This window comes from Rhinopithecus roxellana, chromosome 7 (genome assembly GCF_007565055.1).
Source record: "Rhinopithecus roxellana isolate Shanxi Qingling chromosome 7, ASM756505v1, whole genome shotgun sequence".
In the NCBI taxonomy this organism is placed as follows: Eukaryota; Metazoa; Chordata; class Mammalia; order Primates; family Cercopithecidae; genus Rhinopithecus; species Rhinopithecus roxellana.
Window position 1 is genome coordinate 152,375,058 of NC_044555.1, and position 16,001 is coordinate 152,391,058.

General features: G+C 38.8%; 1 non-coding gene across 1 annotated transcript; it reads left to right on the top strand.

Annotated features, from left to right (window-relative positions):
- The first annotated feature begins 296 nt into the window (after positions 1-296).
- On the top strand, positions 297-403 carry LOC115898838. Its single transcript, XR_004058503.1, has one exon. It is a non-coding gene; the product is annotated as a U6 spliceosomal RNA (small nuclear RNA).
- The last annotated feature ends 15,598 nt before the right edge of the window (positions 404-16,001 follow it).

Sequence of the window (16,001 nt, forward strand, 5' to 3'; positions counted from 1 at the left end):
CAAACCCAGCAGAAGAAAAGACAGAGCAAAGATCAGAGCAGAACTAAATGAGATTGGAACAAAAGAAAGCAGTACAAAAGCTAAATAAAGCAAAAAGCTGGTTCTCTGAAAAGGTAAACAAAATTGATAAACCATTAGTAATATTAACCCAGAAAAGAAGAGAGAAGATCCAAATAAGCTCAATCAGAAATAAAACAGAAGATATCACAACCAATATCAAAGAAATACAAAAGGTTATTCTAGGCTACTATAAACACCATTTCACACACAAGCTAGAACACCTAGAGGAGTGCTTAGTGCTTGCTTTAGAAGCACATATACTGAAATTGGAATGATACAGATAAGATTAGCATGGCCTCTGTGCTTGCGTGAGACACAAATTTGTGAAGCATTCTATAGTTTTGAGATTGGGGGCTAATATTTAACATTCTTAAAGAAATGAATTTCCAAACTAGAATTTCATATCCAAAAAAACTAAGCTTTATAAGCAAAGGAGAAACAAGATCCTTTTCAGACAAGCAAATGCTGAAGAAATTCATCACCAGCAGGCCTGCCTTAAAAGAGCTTCTGAAAGAAGCACTAAATAAAAAAGGAAAACCGATTACCAGACACTACAAAAACACAATGAAGTACACAAAACACTGACACTATGAAGCAATCACATAAACAAATATGCAAAATAACCAGCTAGCACCATGATTACAGGATCAAATTCACACATAAAAATACTATCCTTAAATGTAAATGGACTGAATGCCCCAATTAAAAGACACAGAATAGCAAGTTGGATAAAGAGCAAAGACCCATAGGTATGCTGTCCTCAGGAGACCCATCTCACATGCAAAGACAAAGATAGGCTCAAAATAAAGGGTTGAAAGAAAATTTACCAAGCAAGTGGAAAACAGAAATAAGGGCATACTACAATACTAGTATCTGACAGTACAGACTTTAAACCAGCAAAGATTAAAAAAAAAAAAAAAAAAAAAAAGACAAAGAAAAGCATTACATAATGGTAAAGAGTTTAATTAAACAAGAAGTGCTAAGTATCCTAAATATACATGCACCCAATAGAGGAGCATCCAGATGTATAAAGCAACTTCTTAGAGACCTACAAAATGACTTAGATATTCACACAATAATAATGGAACACTGTCAAAACCCACTGACAATATTGATACATCATCATGATAGAAAATTAACAAAGATATTCAGAACTTGAACTCAGCTTTGGATCAAGTGGACTTTACAGATATCTGCAGAACTGTCCACCTGAATTCAACAGAATATACATTTTTCTCATTTCCACATAGCACTTACTCTAAAATTCATGACATAATTGAAAGTAAAACACTCCTCAGAAAATGCAAAAGAACTGAAATCATAACGAATAGTTTCTCACCACAGTACAATAAAAAAAAAAAACTCAAGATGAAGACAGTTACTCAAAAACACACAGCTACATGATAATTGAAGAACCTGCTGCTCAATGACTGTTGAGTAAGCAATGAAATTAAGGCAGAAATCAAGACATTCTTTGAAACTAATGAGAACCAAAAGACAATGTACTAGAATCTCTGGGATGCAGCTAAAGCAATATTAAGAGGTAAATTTATATCACTAAATCCTCACATCAAAAAGCTAGAAAGAACTCGAGTTAACAGCCTAACATCTCAACTAAAAGAACTAAATAACCAAGAGAAAACAGACCCCAAAGCTATCAGAAGACAAGAAGTAAACAATATCAGAGCTGAAGTGAAAGAGAAAGAAACACAAAAACCCTTCAAAAAGTCAACAAATCCAGGAGCTGGCTTTTTGAAAACAATAATAAAATAGATAGACTGCTAACAAGACTAATAAAGAAGAAAAGAGGAAAGAATTAAATAAACACAATCAGAAATGATAAAGGGGACATCACCACTGACCCCACAGAGATACAAGCAACCATCAGATCATACTATAAACACCTCTATGGACATAAACTAAAAAATGGATAATTTCCAGGACACATACACCCTCCCAAGACTTAATGAGGAAGAAATTGAATCTCTGAATAGACCAATAACAAGTTCTGAAATTGAGGCAGTAATAAATAGCCAAACAAACAAACAAACAAACCAAAACCAGGAACAGACAGATGCTGCAAAGTTGAATTCTACCAGAGGTACAAAAAAGAGCTGGTACCATGTCTATGGAAACTATTGCAAAAATAATTTAAAATGACGGACTCCTCCCTAACGCATTCTAGGAGGCCAGCATCATCCTGATACCAAAACCTGGCAGAGATAAAAACAAAAACAAAAAAACCTTCAGGTCAATATCCTTCATAAACATTGATTCAAAAATTCTCAATAAAATACTTGTAAACCAAATCCAGCAGCACATCACAAAGCTTGTCCACCATGGTCAAGTTTGTTTCATTCCTGGGATGCAAGGTTAGTTCAGCATACACAAATGAATAAATGTGATTCATCACATAAACAGAATTAAGTACAAAAACCACATGATTATCTCAGTAGATGCAGAAAAGGCCGTTGATAAAATTCAACATCACTTCATGTTAATAATTCTCAATAAACCAGGTGTTAAAGGAACATATCTCAAGACAATAAGCCATATATGACAAACCCATAGCCAGTGCCATACTAAATGGCAAAAAACTGAAAGAATTCCCCTTGAAAACCAGCACAAGACAAGGATGCCCTCCCTCACCACTCCTGTTCAACATAGTATTGGAAATTCTGGCCATGGCAAGTAGGCAGGAGTAAGAAAGGTATTCAAATAGGAAGGGATGAAGTCAAATTATCTTTTTTGTGTAGATGACGTGATTCCATATCTAGAAAATCTCATCATCTCAGCCCAAAAGTTTCTGGCTATTCAATGCAATTCCCGTTAAACTACCATTGGCATTCTTCACAGAATTAAAAAAATATATATTTTAACATTCATATGGAACCAAAAAAGAGCCTGAATAGCGAAGTCATTCCTAAGCAAAAAGAACAAAGCTAGAGGCATCATGCTCCCTGACTTCAAACTATACTACAGGGCTACAGTAACCAAAACAGCAAGGTACTGGTACAAAAACAGATGCATAGACCCATGAAACAGAATAGAGACCCCCAAAATAAGACCACACACCTACAACCATCTGATTTTCAGCATACTTAACAAAAATTAGCAATGAGGAAATGATTATCCATATAATAAATGCTGCTGTGTGTGCTGGCTGGCCATATGCAGAAAATTAAAACTGGACCCATTTTTTACACCACATACAAAAATTAACTCAACTTGGATTAGAGACTTAAATGCAAACCCCCAAACCATTAAAACACTAGAAGAAAATCTAGGCAATATAATTTAGGATATAGGTATTGGCAAAGGTTTCATGATGAAAATGCCAAAAAAAAAACACAACAAAATAAAAATTGACAAGATTTAACTAAACTACAGAGATTCTGCACTGCAAAAGAAACTGTCATCACAGTGAACAGACAACTTCAGAATGAGAGAAAATGCTTGCAATTTACCTATCTGATAAAGCTCTAATATCCAGAGTATACTAGAAATTTAAACAAATTTGCAAGAAAAAAAGTAAACAATTCCATTAAACTTGGGAAAATGACATGAACAAACACTTTTCAAAAGAAGATATACATTCGTTCAAAAACATATGAAAAAAAGTTCAACATCATGGATTATTAGATAAATGCATATCAAAACCACAATGAGATACATTTCAAGCCAGTGAAAATGGAGATTATTAAAAATTAAAAAAAAAAAAGATGCTATTGAGGTTGCAGAGGAAAAGGAACATTTTTACACTGTTGATGAGAATGTAAATTAGTTCAACAATTGTAGAGGACAGTGTGGTGATTCTCCAAAGATGTAGAGACAGAAATACCATTTGACCCAGCAATCCTATTACTGGTTATATAACCAAATTAATATAAATTATTCTATGATAAAGATACATGAACATGTATGTTCACTGCAGCACTTTTCACAATAGCAAAGACATGGAATCCGTCTAAATGCCCATGAATGGTAAACTGGATAAAGAAAATGTGGCACAGATTATCTCTGGAATAGTATGCAGTCATAGAAAAGAACAAGATCATTTCTTTTGCAGGGGCATGGATGGAGTTGGAAGCCTTATTTCTCCGCAAAGTAACTCAGAAACAGAAAACCAAACACCACACGTTCTCACTTATAAGTGGGAGCTGAATGACAAGAAAAATGGACATATGGGGGGAAACAACACACACTGGGGCCTGTTGCAGGAGATTAGGGGAGGGAGGGTATCAGAAAAAATAGCTAATGGATGTTGGGCTTAATACCTAGGTGATGAAATGATCTGTACAGCAAACCACCATGGCACACATTTACCTATGCAACAAACCTGCACATCCTGCACACATACCCCTAAACTTAAAATAACAGTTAAAGAACAAAAAGAAAACCTAAAGTAGATGGATAAATTCCTGGAAATATACAACCCTCCTAGATTAAACCAGAAAAATATAGAAACTATGGACAGACCAATAGCAAGCAGCAAGATTGAAATGGTAATTTAAAAATTGCCAACAAAGGTCCAGGGATGGATAGATTAACAGCTGAATTCGATCAGACATTCAAAGAAGAATTGGTATCAATTCTATTGAAACTATTGTAAAAGATAGAGAAAGACAGAATCCTCCCTAAATCATTCTATGAAGCCAGTATTACCCTAATACCAAAACCAGGAAAGTACATAACGAAAAATACAACTATGGACCAATAGCTCTGATGAACATAGATGTAAATAGCCTCAATAAAATACTAGCTTACCAAATCTAACAGGATATGACAAAGACAATCCACCATGATCAAGGCCTTTTCATGGCAGTGATGCAGTGTTGGTTTAATATACGCAAGTCTAGAAATGTGATATACCACATAAACAGAATTAAAAACAAAAAGTCCCATGATCATCTCAATAGATGCAGAAAAAGCATTTGACAACATACAGCATCGCTTTATGATTAAAACCCTCACCAAAATCAGCATAGAAGAGGCATACCTCAAAGTAATAAATGCCATCTGTGACAAGCCCACAGCCAGTATTATACTGAATGTGGAAAAAATTGAAAACATTCCCCCCTAAGAACTGAAACAAGACAAGGATGCCCACGTTCAACACTTCTTTTCAACATAGTACCTGAAGTCCTAGCCAGAGCAATCAGACAAGTGAAAGAAATAATGGGCATCCAAATTGGTACAGAAAAAGTCAAACTATTGCTCTTCACCAATGGTATAATCATATATGTAGAAAAACCTGAAGACTAATCCGAAAACTCCTAGATCTGATAAAAGAATTCAGTAAAGTTTCAGAATACAAAATCAATGTACACAAGTTTAATAGAGCTGCTATCAACCAAACTGAGAATCAAATCAAGATCTCAACTACTTTTACAATAGGTGTGAAGAAAAAAATACTTAGAAATATACCAAACAAGGAGGTGAAAGACCTCTACAAGGAAAATTAGAAAATGCTACTGAAAGAAATCATAGATGACACAAACAAATGGAAAAACATCTCATGCTCAGGGATGGTTAGAATCAATATTGTGAAAAGGACTATACTTCCAAAAGCAATCTACAATTCAGTGAAATTCCCATCAACATACCATAATCATTTTTCACAAAACTGGAAAAAACAATCCTAAAATTCATATGGTGCCAAGACCAGCTCGTTCGTGGATACCCTAACCCAGCAGTGCTGGAGGAATTAAAGACACACACACAGAAATACAGAGTGTGGAGTGGGAAACCAGGCAACTCACAGCCTTCAGAGCTGAGAGCCCCAAACAGACTTTGATCCACATATTTATTGACAGCAAGCCAGTGATAAGCATTATTTCAATACATTATAGATTAACTAAAGCATTCCTTATGGTAAAAAAGGGGATGTGCCAAAACAAAGGGATGGGGGGTGGAGCAAGATGGCCGATTAGGAACAGCTCCAGTCTCCAACTCCCAGTGCAAGCAACACAGAAGACTGATGATTTCTGCATTTTCAACTGAGGTACTGGAGTCATCTCACTGGGGAGTGCCAGACAATCAGTGCTGGTCAGCTGCTGCAGCCCGACCAGCAAGAGCTGAAGCAGGGAAAGGCATTGCCTCATGGGAGAAGCGCAAGGGGGAAGGGAATCCCTTTTCCTAGCCAGGGGAACTGAGACACACAACACCTGGAAAATCGGGTAATTCCCACCCCAATACTGCGCTTTAAGCAAACGGGCACACACGGAGATTATACCCACACCTGGCTGGGAGGGTCCCACACACATGGAGCCTCCCTCATTGCCAGGACAGCAGTTGGGGATCTAATCGCAAGGCAGCAGCGAGGCTGTGGGAGGGGCGCCCGCAATTGCTGAGGCTTAAGTAGGTAAACAAAGCCGCTGAAAGCTCGAACTGGGTGGAGCTCACAATAGCTCGAGGAAACTTGCCTGTCTCTGTAGACTCCACCTCTGGGGACAGGGCACAGTTAACAACAAAAGGGGAAGCAGCAGAGGCCGGTGCAGACGTGAACAACTCTGTCGGACAGCTTTGAAGAGAGCAGTGGATCTCCCAACATGGAGGTTGAGATCTGAGAACGGACAGACTGCCTGCTCAAGTGGGTCCCTGACCCCTGAGTAGCCTAACTGGGAGACATCCCCCACTAGAGGCAGTCTGACATCCTACAACTCACAGGGTGGAGTATACCCCTGAGAAGAAGCTTCCAAAATAAGAATCAGACAGGTACACTCGCTGTTCAGCAATATTCTATCTTCTGCAAACTCTGCTGCTGATACCCAGGCAAACAGGGTCTGGAGTGGACCTCAAGCAATCTCCAACAGACCTGCAGCTGAGGGTTCTGACTGTTAGAAGGAAAACTATCAAACAGGAAGGACACCTATACCAAAACCCCATCAGTATGTCACCATCACCAAAGACCAGAGGCAGATAAAACCAAAAAGATGGGGAAGAAGCAGGGCAGAAAAGCTGGAAATTCAAAAAATAAGAGCGCATCTCCCCCTGCAAAGGAGTGCATCCCATCGCCAGCAATGGATCGAAGCTGGTGAGAGAATGACTTTGACGAAATGAGAGAAGGCTTCAGTCCATCAAACTTCTCAGAGCTAAAGGAGGAATTACGTACCCAGCGCAAAGAAACTAAAAATCTTGAAAAAAGAGTGGAAGAATTGATAGCTAGAATAATTAATGCAGAGAAGGTCATAAATGAAATGACAGAGATGAAAACCATGACACGAGAAATACGTGACAAATGCAGAAGCTTCAGTAACCGACTCGATCAACTGGAAGGAAGAGTATCAGCGATTGAGGATCAAATGAATGAAATGAAGCGAGAAGAGAAACCAAAAGAAAAAAGAAGAAAAAGAAATGAACAAAGCCTGCAAGAAGTATGGGATTATGTAAAAAGACCAAATCTACATCTGATTGGGGTGCCTGAAAGTGAGGGGGAAAATGGAACCAAGTTGGAAAACACTTTTCAGGATATCATCCAGAAGAACTTCCCCAACGTAGTAGGGCAGGCCAACATTCAAATTCAGGAAATATAGAGAATGCCACAAAGATACTCCTCGAGAAGAGCAACTCCAAGACACATAATTGCCAGATTCACCAAAGTTGAAATGAAGGAAAAAATCTTAAGGGCAGCCAGAGAGAAAGGTCGGGTTACCCACAAAGGGAAGCCCATCAGACTAACAGCAGATCTCTCGGCAGAAACTCTACAAGCCAGAAGAGAGTGGGGGCCAATATTCAACTTTCTTAAAGTAAAGAATTTTCAACCCAGAATTTCATATCCAGCCAAACTAAGTTTCATAAGTGAAGGAGAAATAAAATCCTTTACAGATAAGCAAATGCTTAGAGATTTTGTCACCACCAGGCCTGCCTTACAAGAGACCCTGAAGGAAGCCCTAAACATGGAAAGGAACAACCGGTACCAGCCATTGCAAAAACATGCCAAAATGTAAAGACCATCAAGGCTAGGAAGAAACTGCATCAACTAACAAGCAAAATAACCAGTTAATATCATAATGGCAGGATCAAGTTCACACATAACAATATTAACCTTAAATGTTGGTGGACTAAATGCTCCAATTAAAAGACACAGACTGGCCAACTGGATAAAGAGTCAAGACCCATCAGTCTGCTGTATTCAGGAGACCCATTTCACATGGAGAGACATACATAGGCTCAAAATAAAGGGATGGAGGAAGATCTACCAAGCAAATGGAGAACAAAAAAAAGCAGGGGTTGCAATCCTAGTCTCTGATACAATAGACTTTAAACCATCAAAGATCAAAAGAGGCAAAGAAGGCCATTACATAATGGTAAAGGGATCAATTCAACAGAAGAGCTAACTATCCTAAATATATATGCACCCAATACAGGAGCACCCAGATTCATAAAGCAAGTCCTTAGAGACTTACAAAGAGACTTAGACTCCCATACAATAATAATGGGAGACTTCAACACTCCACTGTCAACATTAGACAGATCAACGAGACAGGAAGTTAACAAGGATATCCAGGAATTGAACTCATCTCTGCACCAAGCGGACCTAATAGACATCTATAGAACTCTCCACCCCAAATCAACAGCATATACATTCATCTCAGCACCACATCGCACTTATTCCAAAATTGACCACATAATTGGAAGTAAAGCACTCCTTACCAAATGTAAAAGAACAGAAATTATAACAAACTGTCTCTCACACCACAGTGCAATCAAACTAGAACTCAGGACTAAGAAACTCAATCAAAACCGCTTACCTACATGGAAACTGGACAACCTGCTCCTGAATGACTACTGGGTACATAACGAAATGAAGGCAGAAATAAAGATGTTCTTTGAAACCAATGAGAACAAAGAGACAACATACCAGAATCTCTGGGACACATTTAAAGCAGTGTGTAGAGGGAAATTTATAGCACTAAATGCCCAGAAGAGAAAGCTGGAAAGATCTAAAATTGACACTCTAACATCACAATTAAAAGAACTGCAGAAGCAAGAGCAAACACATTCAAAAGCTAGCAGAAGGCAAGAAATAACTAACATCAGAGGAGAACTGAAGGAGATAGAGACACAAAATACCCTCCAAAAAAACAATGACTCCAGGAGTTGGTTTTTGAAAAGATCAAGAAAATTGAGAGACTGCTAGCAAGACTAATAAAGAAGGAAAGAGAGAAAAATCAAATAGACGCAATAAAAAATGATAAAGGGGATATCACCATGGACTCCAGAGAAATACAAACTACCATCAGAGAATACTGTAAACACCTCTATGCAAATTAACTGGAAAATCTAGAAGAAATGGATAATTTCCTGGACACTTACACTCTTCCAAGACTAAACCAGGAAGAAGTTGAATCCCTGAATACACCAATAGCAGGCTCTGAAATTGAGGCAATAATTAATAGCCTACCAACCAAAAAAAGTCCAGGACCAGATGGATTCACAGCTGAATTCTACCAGAGGTACAAGGAGGAGCTGGTACCATTCCTTCTGAAACTATTCCAATCAATAGAAAAAGAGGGAATCCTCCCTAACTCATTTTATGAGGCCAACATCATCCTGATACAAAACCTGGCAGAGACACAACAAATAAAGAGATTTTTAGACCAATATCCCTGATGAACATCGAGGCAAAAATCCTCCATAAAATACTGGCAAACCGGATTCAGCAGCACATCAAAAAGCTTATCCACCATGATCAAGTGGGCTTCATCCCTGGGATGCAAGGCTGGTTCAACATTCGCAAATCAATAAACGTAATCCAGCATATAAACAGAACCAAAGACAAGAACCACATGATTATCTCAATAGATGCAGAAAAGGCTTTTGACAAAATTCAACAGCCCTTCATGCTAAAAACGCTCAATAAATTCGGTATTGATGGAACGTACCTCAAAATAATAAGAGCTATTTATAACAAACCCACAGCCAATATCATACTGAATGGGCAAAAACTGGAAAAATTCCCTTTGAAAACTGGCACAAGACAGGGATGCCCTCTCTCACCACTCCTATTCAACATAGTGTTGGAAGTTCTGGCTAGGGCAATCAGGCAAGAGAAAGAAATCAAGGGTATCCACTTAGGAAAAGAAGAAGTCAAATTGTCCCTGTTTGCAGGTGACATGATTGTATATTTAGAAAACCCCATTGTTTCAGCCCAAAATCTCCTTAAGCTGATAAGCAACTTCAGCAAAGTCTCAGGATACAAAATTAATGTGCAAAAATCACAAGCATTCTTATACACCAGTAACAGACAAGCAGAGAGCCAAATCAGGAATGAACTTCCATTCACAATTGCTTCAAGAGAATAAAATACCTAGGAATCCAACTTACAAGGGATGTCAAGGACCTCTTCAAGGAGAACTACAAACCACTGCTCAGTGAAAGAAAAGAGGACACAAACAAATGGAAGAACATACCATGCTCATGGATAGGAAGAATCAATATCGTGAAAATGGCCATACTGCCCAAGGTTATTTATAGATTCAATGTCATCCAAATCAAGCTACCAATGAGTTTCTTCACAGAATTGGAAAAACTGCTTTAAAGTGCATATGGAACCAAAAAAGAGCCCGCATTGCCAAGGCAGTCCTAAGTCATAAGAACAAAGCTGGAGGCATCACGCTACCTGACTTCAAACTCTACTACAAGGCTACAGTAACCAAAACAGCATGGTACTGGTACCAAAACAGAGATATAGACCAATGGAACAGAACAGAGTCCTCAGAAATAATACCACACATCTACAACCATCTGATCTTTGACAAACCTGAGATAAACAAGAAATAGGGAAAGGATTCCCTATTTAATAAATGGTGCTGGGAAAGTTGGCTAGCCATAAGAGGAAAGCTGAAGCTGGATCCTTTCCTTACTCCTTATAGGAAAATTAATTCAAGATGGATTAGAGACTTAAATGTTAGCCCTAATACCATAAAAACCCTGGAAGAAAACCTAGGTAGTACCATTCAGGACATAGGCATGGGCAAGGACTTCATGTCTAAAACACCATAAGCAACGGCAGCAAAGGCCAAAATTGACAAATGGGATCTAATTAAACTAAAGAGCTTCTGCACAGCAAAAGAAACTACCATCAGAGTGAACAGGCAACCTACAGAATGGGAGAAAATTTTTGCAATCTACTCATCTGACAAAGGGCTAATATCCAGAATCTACAAAGTCCTCAAACAAATATACAAGAAAAAAACAAACAACCCCATCAAAAAGTGGGCAAAGGATATGAACAGACATTTCTCAAAAGAAGACATTCATACAGCCAACAGACACATGAAAAAATGCTCATCATCACTGGTCATCAGAGAAATGCAAATCAAAACCACAATGAGACACCATCTCACATCAGTTAGAATGGCAATCATTAAAAAGTCAGGAAACAACAGGTGCTGGAGAGAATGTGGAGAAATAGGAACACTTTTACCTTTTGGTGGGACTGTAAACTAGTTCAACCATTATGGGAAACAGTATGGCAATTCCTCAAGGATCTAGAACTAGATGTACCATATGACCCAGCCATCCCACTACTGGGTATATGCCTGAAGGATTATAAATCATGCTGCTATAAAGACACATGCACACGTATGTTTATTGCGTCACTATTCACAATAGCAAAGACTTGGAATCAACCCAAATGTCCATCTGTGACAGACTGGATTAAGAAAATGTGGCACATATACACCATGGAATATTATGCAGCCATAAAAAAGGATGAGTTTGCGTCCTTTGTAGGGACATGGATGCAACTGGAAACCATCATTCTTAGCAAACTATCACAAGAACAAAAAACCAAACACCGCATGTTCTCACTCATAGGTGGGAACTGAACAATGACATCACTTGGACTCGGGAAGGGGAACATCACACATCGGGGCCTATCATGGGGATGGGGGAGGGGGGAGGGATTGCATTGGGAGTTATACCTGATATAAATGACGAATTGATGGGTGCTGACGAGTTGATGGGTGCAGCACACCAACATGGCACAAGTATACATATGTAACAAACCTGCATGTTATGTACATGTACCCTAGAACTTAAAGTATAATAATAATGATAATAATGAAACAAAACAAACAAACAAACAAAACACAAAGTGATGGGCTCTGGCTAGTTATCTGCAGCAGGAAGATGTCTTTAAGGCACAGATTGCTCATGCTATTGTTTGTGGTTTAGGAATGCCTTTAAGCGGTTTTCCACCCTGGGTGGGCCAGGTGTTCCTTGCCCTGATTCCGGTAAACCCACAACCTTCAGCATGGGTGTTATGGCCATCTCAAACATATCACAGTGCTGCAGAGATTTTGTTTATGGCCAGTTTTGGGGCCACTTTATGGCCAGATTTGGGGGCAGTTCCCAAAATGTCCCCCTTGTTGGTGTGCAAAGTGATAAGAGCAAAGGCAGCTTTGTCACAGTAAGCTACTTCTCGCAGGAGTCGGGATCCGCATCCGCAGACTATACAAAGACAAACAACACAGATTAAAAGCACAATCATCATTGAAATCACAGAGCCTCCAAGTGTCTTTATCTATTTTAATGGGTTGATAGCTGCTATTCTGTCTGCAGCTCCTTCAAGCACTCCAGTTACTGACATTAAGGTCATGTGTGAGTGGGATGCATTAAATATTTGTTATTTTAATTTTGCAATATCCAAAGACAAGTTTGTGGAGTGTCCTTCTAGAAGCTTTTTTATTCTTTCCCAAATTTTGATCTTATTTAAGAGCTATTAATAGTTACCACAAATCCTTATGTTTAGCCCCTAGAGTGGGCCATATCATTTTAGGTTGAGGTGCCACTGTACTGCCATGTTTCCAGATCATAGGAACTCTCACTGTATTTCTTGCCATTTCTACCATTTGACTGTTCTATTCAGACCAGCTGAACATAGTGTGTTCATGGCATGCAGACTGAGAGGTGCAATTCAAGCTAAACATCCCCTTAGGGGATAAATCAATAATGACTCCATAGGAATCGTTGTGCAGCACCTCTGCCTGTTCTGCAATGCAATTTTCCCAAACAGGTACGTTCATTATTTCTGACCAGGTCCAATTCTGTTTACAAGTAGGTTTTTGAGGGCAGTATGCCTCAATTATAGGATCAGATTTATTATGGTAAATACTTAAATCAGAAAGCAAGTGTAACTGTGTCATAGAGTGATTACATCCAGGCATTATTGCCAGCCAAGATTGATAAATATGCCCAATAAGTCCAATTGTTCTCAGTGTCAGCCCATGTTGAGGGAATACTCATGGCAATGGTGATCACCGCTATTATAGCTATCATTAAATTACTCATTGTGCAAAAGCTCTTTAGTTTAATTAGATCCCATTTGTCAATTTTGGCTTTTGCTGCCGTTGCTTTTGGTGTTTTAGACATGAAGTCCTTGCCCATGCCTATGTCCTGAATGGTACTACCTAGATTTTCGTCTAGGGTTTTTATGGTATTAGGTCTAACATTTAAGTCTCTAATCCATCTTGAATTAATCTTCGTATAAGGAGTAAGGAAAGGATCCAGTTTCAGCTTTCTACTTATGGCTAGCCAATTTTCCCAGCACCATTTATTAAATAGGGAATCCTTTCCCCATTTCTTGTTTCTCTCAGGTTTGTCAAAGATCAGATGGTTGTAGATGTGTGGTATTATTTCTGAGGACTCTGTTCTGTTCCATTGATCTATATCTCTGTTTTGGTACCAGTACCATGCTGTTTTGGTTACTGTAGCCTTGTAGTATAGTTTGAAGTCACGTAGCGTGACGCCTCCAGCTTTGTTCTTTTGACTTAGGATTGTCTTGGAAATGCGGGCTCTTTTTTGGTTCCATATGAACTTTAAAGCAGTTTTTTCCAATTCTGTGAAGAAACTCATTGGTAGCTTGATGGGGATGGCATTGAATCTATAAATAACCTTGGGCAGTATGGCCATTTTCACGATATTGATTCTTCCTATCCATGAGCATGGTATGTTCTTCCATTTGTTTGTGTCCTCTTTTCTTTCACTGAGCAGTGGTTTGTAGTTCTCCTTGAAGAGGTCCTTTACATCCCTTGTAAGCTGGATTCCTAGGTATTTTATTCTCTTTGAAGCAATTGTGAATGGAAGTTCATTCCTGATTTGGCTCTCTGCTTGTCTGTTCCTGGTGTATAAGAATGCTTGTGATTTTTGCACATTAATTTTGTATCCTGAGACTTTGCTGAAGTTGCTTATCAGCTTAAGGAGATTTTGGGCTGAGACAATGGGGTTTTCTAAATATACAATCATGTCATCTGCAAACAGGGACAATTTGACTTCTTCTTTTCCTAACTGGATACCCTTGATTTCTTTCTCTTGCCTGATTGCCCTAGCCAGAACTTCCAACACTATGTTGAATAGGAGTGGTGAGAGAGGGCATCCCTGTCTTGTGCCAGTTTTCAAAGGGAATTTTTCCAGTTTTTGCCCATTCAGAATGATATTAGCTGTGGGTTTGTCATAAATAGCTCTTATTATTTTGAGGTACGTTCCATCAATACCGAATTTATTGAGCGTTTTTAGCATGAAGGGCTGTTGAATTTTGTCAAAAGCCTTTTCTGCATCTATTGAGATAATCATGTGGTTCTTGTCTTTGGTTCTGTTTATATGCTGGATTACGTTTATTGATTTGCGAATGTTGAACGAGCCTTGCATCCCAGGGATGAAGCCCACTTGATCATGATGAATAAGCTTTTTGATGTGCTGCTGAATCCGGTTTGCCAGTATTTTATGGAGAATTTTTGCATCGATGTTCATCAGGCATATTGGTCTAAAATTCTCTTTCTTTGTTGTGTCTCTGCCAGGTTTTGGTATCAGGATGATGTTGGCCTCATAAAATGAGTTAGGGAGGATTCCCTCTTTTTCTATTGATTGGAATAGTTTCAGAAGGAATGGTACCAGCTCCTCCTTGTACCTCTACCATCAGAGTGAACAGGCAACCTACAGAATGGGAGAAAATTTTTGCAACTTACTCATCTGACAAAGGGCTAATATCCAGAATCTACAAAGAACTCAAACAAATATACAAGAAAAAAACAAACAACCCCATCAAAAAGTGGGCAAAGGATATGAACAGACATTTCTCAAAAGAAGACATTCATACAGCCAACAGACACATGAAAAAATGCTCATCATCACTCGCCATCAGAGAAATGCAAATCAAAACCACAATGAGATACCATCTCACACCAGTTAGAACGGCAATCATTAAGAAGTCAGGATACAACAGTTGTTGGAGAGGATGTGGAGAAATAGGAACACTTTTACCTTTTGGTGGGATTGTAAACTAGTTCAACCATTATGGAAAACAGTATGGCAATTCCTCAAGGATCTAGAACTAGATGTACCATATGACCCAGCCATCCCACTACTGGGTATATACCCAAAGGATTATAAATTATTCTACTACAAAGACACATGCACACGTATGTTTATTGCGTCACTATTCACAATAGCAAAGCCTTGGAATCAACCCAAATGTCCATCTGTGACAGACTGGATTAAGAAAATGTGGCACATATACACCATGGAATACTATGCAGCCATAAAAAAGGATGAGTTTGCGTCCTTTGTAGGGACATGGATGCAGCTGGAAACCATCATTCTTAGCAAACTATCACAAGAAGAGAAAACCAAACACCGCATGTTCTCACTCATAGGTGGGAACTGAACAATGAGATCACTTGGACTCGGGAAGGGGAACATCACACACTGGGGCCTATCATGGGGAGGGGGGAGGAGGGAGAGATTGCACTGGGGAGTTATACATGATATAAATGATGAATTGATGGGTGCTGACGAGTTGATGGGTGCAGCACAGCAACATGGCATAAGTATACATATGTAACAAACCTGCACGTTATGCACATGTACCCTAGAACTTAAAGTATAATAATAAAAAAAAAAAATTACTCATTGTGACTGGTTGTCCCACTTTCCTC